Source organism: Schistosoma haematobium, chromosome 4 (assembly GCF_000699445.3).
Source record: "Schistosoma haematobium chromosome 4, whole genome shotgun sequence".
Classification (NCBI taxonomy): domain Eukaryota; kingdom Metazoa; phylum Platyhelminthes; class Trematoda; order Strigeidida; family Schistosomatidae; genus Schistosoma; species Schistosoma haematobium.
In genome coordinates, this window is record NC_067199.1 from 41,160,391 (window position 1) to 41,170,906 (window position 10,516).

The following is a 10,516-nucleotide window of genomic DNA, read 5'->3' on the forward strand; positions in this document are numbered from 1 at the left end:
GGATCCCCAATAACAGTCGGTTATGTGCTGTTAGATTGGAGAGTTCCATCAAAGCGAGAAGAAATCGGCGTGAGAAACCATGTCTTTTCGTCATCTCCGCCTATGCCTCGACAGATTACAGCCCGGATGCAATCAAGGATGAATTTTACCGCCAGTTATCTGTTCTTCTCCAGAAAGTGCGTTCGACAGATATAGTAGTACTAGCCTGAGACTTGAATGCATAGGTCGGGTGTCTAGGCGAAGAAGAGAGTCGTTTAGGTGGTCGATGGGGACTCGTTGGTAGCAGGTCAGATAACGTGGACCGTCTACTGCAACTATGCACAGACCACAACCTGTTTCTGGCTAGCACTAACTTTCGGCACAGTCATCGCCGATGTGCCACCTGGCGTCCTCCCTCTGCATCTCAAGCCTGGACTCAGATTGATCACATCGCGATCAGCTACCGCTGGCGTGGTTGTGTACAAGATTGCCACTCCTTTTGGAGTACCTATCTGGACTCTGACCATGCCTCGGTCTGCGCCAATCTTACCTTACTTTTCAGTGGACAACGAAGTGACCGCCACCAACGGATTGATGTTAGCAAGCTGGTTGCAACTTCTGTTGCTAGTAAGTATCGAACCGAGCTAGCTTTTAGGCTAGCTACAATTCCACCAAAAGTATAGATGAGCATTGGTTGCAATTGCATGACGCCATGAAAATGGCAAGTACAGTCAGTTGTGGGATCGCGAAACGCCCCGCTTATAAGCACTGGGTTTTTTCAGGTTTCTTATAACTCATTGAAGCCCGTCGGTCTACTCCGGGTGACCGTGAGTTTGACCATAAACGAAGGATGTTACGTAAGGAAATTGGGCAAAGCTTGCGTAAGGACCGAGAAGCCTGGTGGTCGAAACGTGCTAATGAGCTGGAAGCAGCAGCTGTATCTGGTAATTACCGGATGCTTTTCCAACTCATCCGAGCCACTGGCAGCAAGAAGTCTGGCGTGAGCTAAACAATCTGTGAGGATGACGGGATGCCAATCACTAACATCCATCGACGTCTTGGACGATGGGCAGAATTCTTCGGAGGGCAGTTCAACTGGCCTGCTGCTCCGGCAACATCGGTCGGACTGTCCTGTCCTCCATAGCCGTTGACGACTGATCCACCAAACGAGGAGGAAGTCCGCAAGGAACTCCAACTCTTCAAACGCTACAAATCACCTGGCTCAGATGACTTATCTCCAGCTCTTTTTAAAGATGGTGACTTTCTGACTAAGGAACTGACGACGTTGTTTACAAGGGTTTGGGTGTTAGAGAGTGTACCAACATCATGGAATGAGTCGATAGTTGTCCTTATCTTTAAAAAGGATTCATGTCGTCCCTGTAACAACGATCGGGGATAAGTCTACTTCCGATTGCGTCCAAGCTATTGGCTTCCGTCATACTTCGTAGGTTGTTTAAAACCCAAAGAAGATTGACTCGCGAGGAGCAGGCTGGGTTTCGTTCTGGTCGAGGATGTATTGATCATATCTTCACCCTCCGCCAAATGTTAGAACACCGTCATACTTATCAAAGGCCAACAATCGTAGTGTTTCATGACATCAGGGCTGCTTTCGATTCGTTGGACGGGATTGTTTTCTGGGATTGTCTATTGAAGAAGGGTGTGTCTGAGAAGTTTAGTAACATCCTAAAAGCCCTATATACAAACACCTCAGGTAGAGTGAGGGCATACAACCACCTTCCTCCATTGTTCCATTCAAGCAGTGGGGTTAGACAGGGTTGCCCAATCTCACCATTCCTCTTCAACTTTGCCATCGACGACATTCTGGAAACAGCTCTGATGGATGTAAGTAATGGTGGTGTGGATCTGTTGCCTGGAGAAAGACTTCTCGACCTTGAGTATGCGGATGATATTGTCTTACTGTGCGATAATGCCCAAGGCATGCAATCCGCACTTAATCAGTTGGCAATCAGTGTCCGTAGGTATGGTATGTGCTTTGCACCTTCGAAGTGCAAAGTACTTCTACAAGACTGTCAGGATTTCAATCCTGTACTCACCCTGGATGGTGAGCAGATAGAAACAGTCGAGAAGTTCGTGTATCCAGGTAGCTGCATAAGTGCTGGTGGGGTGTGAGTGATGAGATCAATGCACGTATAGTGAAAGCCAGAGCGGCTTATGCTGATCTGGGCCATCCTTGGCGCCTTTGTGATGTTAGTCTGGTTGTAAAAGGTCGGATCTACAGCGCATCGGTGAGAGCAGTTTCGCTCTATGCTTGTGAAACCTGGCCTCTCCGAGTTGAGGACGTTAGACGACTCTCTGTGTTCGATCGTCTCTGTCTCCGAATGATCGCTGACATCCAGTGGCAACACCATGTTGGTAATGCAGAGGTTCGGCATCGTGTGTTCGGGCACAGAGATGATAATTCAATTGGTGTCACCATCTTGAAACACCGACTTCGGTGGCTTGGACATGTTCTACGAATTTCGTCCCTGAGATTTCCACGTCGTGCATTATTTGCCGACTCTGGGACTGGTTGGAAGAAGCGGAGAGGTGTTCAGTGCATGACATGGTGTCGTGGCATGAAAGAAAGATGCAAAGGACTGGCTTCTGTCGGTCCTTCACGACTTCTTGGCTGAGTTCCGAGAGATGGTGCAACACAGTGGCTAGAGACGTTATCAGATATGGCTCAGAATAGAAGCCAGTGGCGATCCTGCTGTAACCTTCTTTTACCTTCTTCATAAAAAGTGGTTGTCTCCCTTACCTGAGAGATTTCATCCGATTGTACCTTTCCGTTCCCTCATTACTACCACACTACCTTACACCAATCTCTTCGTCATTGTTCTCTATTTTTTTACGCTCCTTACTTTTTTCTTTTTCCGAATTCTCATTGTTTTGTGTGGCGCATATATATTGGCGCTCTCTTATACCAATATTTATGTGTTCAAATAAATAAATAAATAATAGGGTCTTGAGTAGCAAGAAACAAAAGTGGACCTAATACACTTCCCTGGATGACTCCACTGGTGATTGGTCTACGTGACGAGAGACAGTCGTTGTACTTTACCATCTGTTTACGTCCTGTTAAGAACAAAGCAAATCATGAGTATAGTGGGTTGTTTATTCCGAAGGACTTAAGTTTGACAATGAGCCTTTTGTGTAAGACCTTATCAATGGCTTTCTTCAAGTCTAAGAATAGAACTGATACAAGGAGTCCGCTGCCTCGTTTCAGAGTTATATCATTCAGGTAGTCTACTAGGTATGTATCGCATGATCTGGACCTGAGAAATCCGTGCTGGGAGGTCGAGATGTGATTATTAGTTAGTAGATGTTGGATTACAGCCGCCTTAACTACTTTTTCCATCACTCTGGATACCGCTGAAGCTATGTTTATGGGCCGGTAATTTTCAATGTTTGCTTCAGGTCCTGTTTTTATTTTGGGAATGATATGTGTAGTTTTCCAGACAGCAGGGTAACACGCTGAAGAGAGTGATATCGTGAATAGTTTGAGAAACAAAACACACGTATCATCACCTCCACGTTTTAGCATGCTAGATGGAATACCATCTGGTTCATCAGTGTAGGAGCTTCGATGTACTGGTTGCCTTAGAGATATTTTGCACATTGAATTCTACATTAGTAATTTCGCAAGGAGTTACTGGGGTTGGTTCTGAATCATTAAATGGTTTTTCGTTAGTTAGTGAGAAACAAAAATGTTCACTAAATAATTCTGTGACAAGTTTGGGATCTTCGTATACTTGTTTGCCTTTAATGAATATACTCCCTCTCGATTTAGAGCGTTTAAGTTTATGTTGGAGTAGTATGGTGAGTGCAGAGGAGTTATTATTAAGTTCGACTGCACGTTTTTCCTGTGCTACTGCTTTTTGTTTACTTATTGCCTCTGTTCGGACAAGTATTTCTGTCATCGTTACTAAAGAGGAAAAGTGATTTAAGTTGTGGAGTCGAGTACAATGTCTTTGAAGACGTCTTCTTGTACTGACCGGTATATAGAGATCTTTGGAGAACGTAGGTTTACAGTATTCTAAAGGTGCGATGTTGTTGATGATACTTTTGATGTTGTGATAAAAGATATTGGTAAATGTGTCGGTATTGTTTGAGGTAAAGAAAGTTCTCCAATCAGATCTTCTTAGGTAATTGTGGAAGTTATTCCAATCAACCTTGCGATAGTTTCTACAAAGTGTTACGGTTTTACTTCTACCGGTTGTGGTTTTTACATTAAGGCTGCGTATGACAATGTTATGATCACTACCTGGGAACGTTTTTCCAATATACGAAGTATTGGGGATGAGGCCACTGGTAAAGACTAAGTCTAAGATGTTTTGATGTCTGGTAGGGCTATCGACATACTGAGTCCATTGTCCAAGCTCTAGACATTCAATAAATGATTCATAACGTCTCGGCGCTTTGACTGGCAGCCAAGAAATTTCGGGCATATTGAAGTCACCACAAATGAGCTTGCCTGTGAATGAGAGGGATGGTGCTAGTGTGAATACCTCCGATAATACTGCTATTTCATCTATTGATGCGTTAGGTTGACGATAAACACAACCAAGCAGTAAGGTAACGGAATTCGACAGCTTTAATACAATCCACACCGAATCCTTCAGATTGTTTAGTTTAGGCATATCACATAGTAGTGAGTTTAGGCCAAAGTGAGCGTAAATAAGGCATCCTCCGCCTCGTCCATTCAATCTATCGCTTCTATACAGGAAATAGCTATCAAGAGATATACTTCGGTCGGAAATGTTACTGTTTGTCCATGCTTCAGTTATCATAATAAGTGATGGTTGATATATGGATACAAACAGGGCTAAATCCGTCTTTTTGTTACAGATCGATCGAGCGTTGATAAGACACATATGAAGCAAGTGGCCTACTTAGTTAAAATGGGTGAGGGTATCTCGGATGAAGTCGTCGTAACCCTCGCGGCTGTGAAATGAGTTTGAAGTGAGGGATTGAATGTTCTTCATTAGCTTGGTATTTCGATAGCTAGACTTAGTAGGAGATGTACCAAATGAGCTAGTGAAGTTGATTGGAGAGTTTACCCAGGAGGAAAGGGTGGGAGTACTCTCTGATGGAAACTGTACGGAGGAAATAAATTTATGGTTTGCGTGTGGTTTGAAATAACCTGGACTATGTGCTTCAACAGAGGTGTCACTAGGGGTCTTATTCCAAAAAAATCTTGTACAGGCCTACTGTGAAGTGTACGGTTATTTGCAAAATAGTCTTAATGGTTAGACTCGTAGCCTCTGTTATGGCTATTTACGTTAGCGTGAGAGGGGTCTGCTGCGCGAAACTGGGAGGAGTTGCGACTGTTGGTATACATGGGAGCCGTTGTTATGTGATGGGTCGGTACTAAAGGGTGTGAAAAGTTTTCTTTCTAGGAGTAGTTACAGTTGCGATCCTGGGGAATGTAGGTAGAGTGTGGAGTGAGAAACCTGTTATTACCATTCTTATTTATTTTTAGGCTTCAAAGGGTGACTTGGGTGACCAGTTCTCTGGTACTGTAGGAGTAAGTTTCCCACTTATCTGATAAAATCTTTTTAGTTCATCTAAAAGCAACTACCCAATTTTTTATTAGAAACTATTCACAATATGTTTGTTCAGACTCATTGATGTTCACCTTGGTTCCTAAAACTTAATTGTAGATAGAGATAACTGTGTGCTCAAAAGAAAATAGAGTATAACTCAGTACAGTTTAAAGTATTTGAAAGTTCCAATTGCTGTACACCAAATTTAATAAAATGGGGTAAAAAGTCGACTATTCAAACCTGTGGACTGCAATGTAGAGAGCCCTTATTCATATTCTATTAGTTGATATTTCTTAGTCGTAAGAATTATTTGAAATTTAATCTAATTCATGAAAATGCTTCTCGATTTACAAACATTTGATTCTCATGCGTGTTTTACCCCAACTAATCAAAACACACAAATAGAACAATATAACGGTGTCATATTTCATCGATTATGCTAAATCGGCGTAGTGCTGTAATTCGTTTTGTTTTAAATAGCTAACGACAGTCAGCAACAATCCGTGGACCTAGAACAAGTGCTTGGTTTTCATCGGTAGGGTGTATCTGCCAACCTGAAGAAACTAATACTTCCCATCAGATCCAAACCTGGTCAACCCAGTTCTGCAGTCAGATTACCAACTTTTTAACCACAGATCCAATTTTAACCGAACTGATGTCAGAGCCCTTAACTGATACTTCTAGTTGTGAATGGATTTATGTGACTCGAATTCAAGCATAAGGGCCGGCACTAATCACTTTGTTACATGTCATTCAACCTAGTCTTTTGGATGGAAGTAATGCGACCTAAAAAAGTGATTTAGTCTATACGAGTCGAATTTCACCTAATTATTTGTTAAATGTTTAACATCAACTTGTAAAACTTCCCAAAATAGGAAACTATATATGATGCCTAATCCGTCCCAATTTTCATGTTATAGGCTGTTGAATTTCGAAAAAAATGGCTTCAATACAATGCACCAAATGCTGTTGACTACAAATCTTTTTCACATCTTCGTCTAATTGATTCGGAAAAAGGATATGAACGCCAAGGACGGTAAGTTGGTTTGTTTATGAGAACTCATAGAACGCCTTATAAAAGAAACCAACTTTGTTTATACGTCTGAATGGATATTAATCTGGCTTCTAGTTCTGGCAATGGTTTATTTTAGGAATTATAGACGACTGTAGTGACCTCGTATACTTTAAACCACCAAACAACTCGACACATACGATTCTCAATAGGAGTACTTTGAAAAGCATTCGACTCTCGACATGCTTAACTTTGTGAAGTCGAGTAGTGGAATCAGCCTACACGTGAAAAGTGCAATTTAAAGCCTATTAAATAGACGTGTTTTTTGATGTACATATCCTATGTATCCAAAAATTCTTAGTAAATACACTTTTTACTCCAGGTATTTATCACGTGTTTTCGGGACAAGTTGGTATGAATATTGGGAATTTTTGGATGATTACATTGACTTAAGCTCTGAAGATGGTTTGCTAGCTTTAGAAGATTATCTGTCTAATTGTTCATCACTGAACACTGATCATCCATTAAAAGAAACTACCAGTAATGGGGATTGCTTAGACAACAGTAATATTGAAGGTAGTACTCTAGCAAATGTTTTGCAAGATGTCAGTCAGACTGGCTGTACGCTCTCTTCAACATTTTCACTTTTCGATGATAACAATAACGATGTATTCGCTCCTGCAACACCTATTATCCGTGGAAAATTAGTTCCTAAAAGCAACTCAACAATTAACAGAGAATTATTTGCGTCATCTAACCCTCAACGTTGGCTATCTTATCGTCAAGATAAAGGTTGTATTCATGGATTAAACGATAGTTTGGAAAATAGCTCCGAGCAAACAAACTCAAATATTCATTCTCATGAGTAAGTTTATTCTTTGAACTTATATGGTTTTCACTAATATTAAACAAGTGATAGATGAAAACATCGAGTCGATGGATATTCGGTTGCATATTAATTTACGGAGACTGAAAGATTCCTAAGCGAAAAACAGAAAAATCCTAGTCAAAACTGAGTGTTTGCTTCGTAGTATGTAACCGTTATAAATTGATAGCTCTTGTGATAAATGTGATAGGCCTTAGATTCGTGTTACCGGAAACACCTACCAACGAATACCAAGTAAGATAACAATGTATCCTGAAGAGCAATAGCTTAGTGATTAGGACACTTAAATTTAAACTATTAGGTTTCGTATTCAAACTTCACTTTACCCAGTTTGGTCTAAGTGCCTGGAAAAATTTCATTAATTATCTATTAGGTAGTGACCGTTTACAAATATGACATGTCATTAACTTACTGGCTGGCGTTTTGCGACCAGCCATCCAGTGATTATCAGCAGATTGAGTCATACTAGGATTTCTCATTACTTGTTTTGCTAAACCCAGCGCGGCCAACGGTTATTGATTGGGCACTGGTTAATATTGCTTCTATAGCAATGAACCCTGAAGTCAACTTTAATGGAGATGTATCATCTATCATAGCATCCGTTAATTACAAAAATTAAACGCCTCTAACTCCTGTTGTGACTGGGTTGATAGTGATCGGTTTATTACGTGTCATGAGCAAAAGTGTTGCCAAAATCCGAATATTTGTGATATCTTTAGTAAGCATCACTTGTGTGCACACATCTCTAAGTGCATCACATCATGAACGGATGATTTTCATTGTTTAAGGTTTGATAAGCATGTGCAATGAGTGGTAGTCATTGGTGAACTCCTCGAGCAGAACTTCGCTCTTTGTGGTACTTGACATGTTTACATAGCACGAAGATCACAGTGCATCGCGCAGTTTTTTAATATATGCTGTGTGGAAACAAATCCATGGTGGTTATTATCGCCAGGAAACGCACATACCTCAACAAATTAGATAATAATATCTTATTCCCAAATAACAGTCTGTTGTATGAGACCTGCTAGTTTACAGTCAAGATCAAATTGTTATGGAGGGTACAGTCTTCACTGTGGTTGATGTTTTATAGGTTACATTGTTCATAGAATTATGGGAAACAACTCTTCTCACACACGAACATAAACAACATTAGTAAGACTCATATAGTAAATGCGACATTTGGCGCCCTTTATAGGTATTGCGTTGCGACGTGCAACCGATGGTCGAGAATAAATTCACGTAAAGTCGAGAGCTTCTTCGGACCACAACCTTATATTCCTCTGGAACACCTGAGACATTATTGGTGGCGCAGGACGAAGTCACCCGTTTCATATGTGTTTTCGGTGACATATCTCGAGGGGGCTGAGAAGCAGGGTAAAAAAAGAAAGGACGAGAATGAGAGCAGACAATGTTCGTCGATATTGAAGTTGAGTCATTTATAGATGGATAGTTAGGGTGTGACTATTTAGTCTGTCTCTCTTTTATTAAGATACGGTTTAAGCAGGAGCATTCTGTTGTGTCTTTATGGCCCGCTAGTTGTCCCGTAATTCATTCGCAAATCAAAATACGACTTATTCGCCCTTGTACTGTACTAAAACAATGACGTTCGTTCGGTCTGATCTGCCTAGCGTCCTATTGGTCCTTGCTCGTCCAGTCCGTCCACTTGAGTCCAGAATGCCAGTAACAGCCTCCACAATGCGGATAATTTATTTCAGACATTCTGGGTTTATATATCAACCAAACAGACCGCAACGCACCGTAAAATAGGGGATAACATTTATACACAATAAAGCCAAAATGTGGCTGTGAACGTGGGAGACTGTAACTAATAAACCGAACATAACTTATGAACAGTAAATCTTATCATAATAGTCTATAGGTCAAAATGAAGCTCATAATAAGAATACAAATATACACAATCTAAACGCCGAATAGTTATACCATAAGAATATATAGAGAATATTAGTCCATTAATAGATTTCAGAAGTTACTCGTAATTTAATCTTCGCTAAGATATGACGCCTCCCCTTTTTCGGAGATCAGAATTTTCAAAATTATGGGCAACTTTAAATTTCCCGACATTATCCTCCTCCACGAAATAATGTCGAGTCCTCACATCTTCAAGTTGCAATTAATATGACTTTATTTAATTCTCGTTTCTCGCATTGCATGGAGAAGCCAGTAGAAATGGCTAGATAGTCATTTGATTTGGGGTAACCAGGATTTGATTCTTCTGAAACGCTTTCTTTAAATTAATTACCGATCTCGTTAGTGGATACTAGATCGCTAGAAAAATCAACATCTAGCAAAATTGGTTTAGATTTTTGGTCATAACTTGGTTCAGCCGATATATCTTTCTCATTTTTATAAGAAATTTCACCAAACCTATGTGCATTATCATGAGAACCCATATCTGGTACATTGTCATGAGAAATCAGATAAGTTGGTTCAATATAAATTCCTGTCTCCCAATGATTCTGAGTATCATCTGGCACAACTGGGTTCGTATCAGAATGGGTTACGTTGAGATTGTAGTAACTTCAATAGTTAAGATCATGAATCAATCGAAGCTAGACCACCATGGAAAACCTGGAAGCACTGGACGGTCGTTTCGTCCTATTTAAGGACTCCTCAGCAGTGCGCATCCACGACCTCGCCTCGCGGGATTCGGACCTGGGACCTATCAGTCTCGCTCCATGCGCTGAACCATTAGATCACTGGGCCGGCATGGTGTTAATGTCTAGCTTCAACTAACCCACCAAGATGAGCGACACACCCACCATTGTCATCAGTGAGGTACTATCTCACTACAGACCCGGCTGAACTCCACTGGTCAGTGCTTCTCACTAGAACTCCAGGAAATACCTCTTGAAGCCAGTCACTAGTGAGCATAAGTTGATTAGTATCAGAAGGGGTTTTGTAGATGTGCAATGCTGAGGAGTCCCATTGTTCTATTGTGGTCTAGCTTCAATTGAATCATGATCTCAACTATCGAAACAACTGAGCTCATCGTATTGCTATAGTTATTTTCTGGATATGAGTCCACACAGATTTCTCGATTGATATCACATGAAACATAATTTTGTTCTA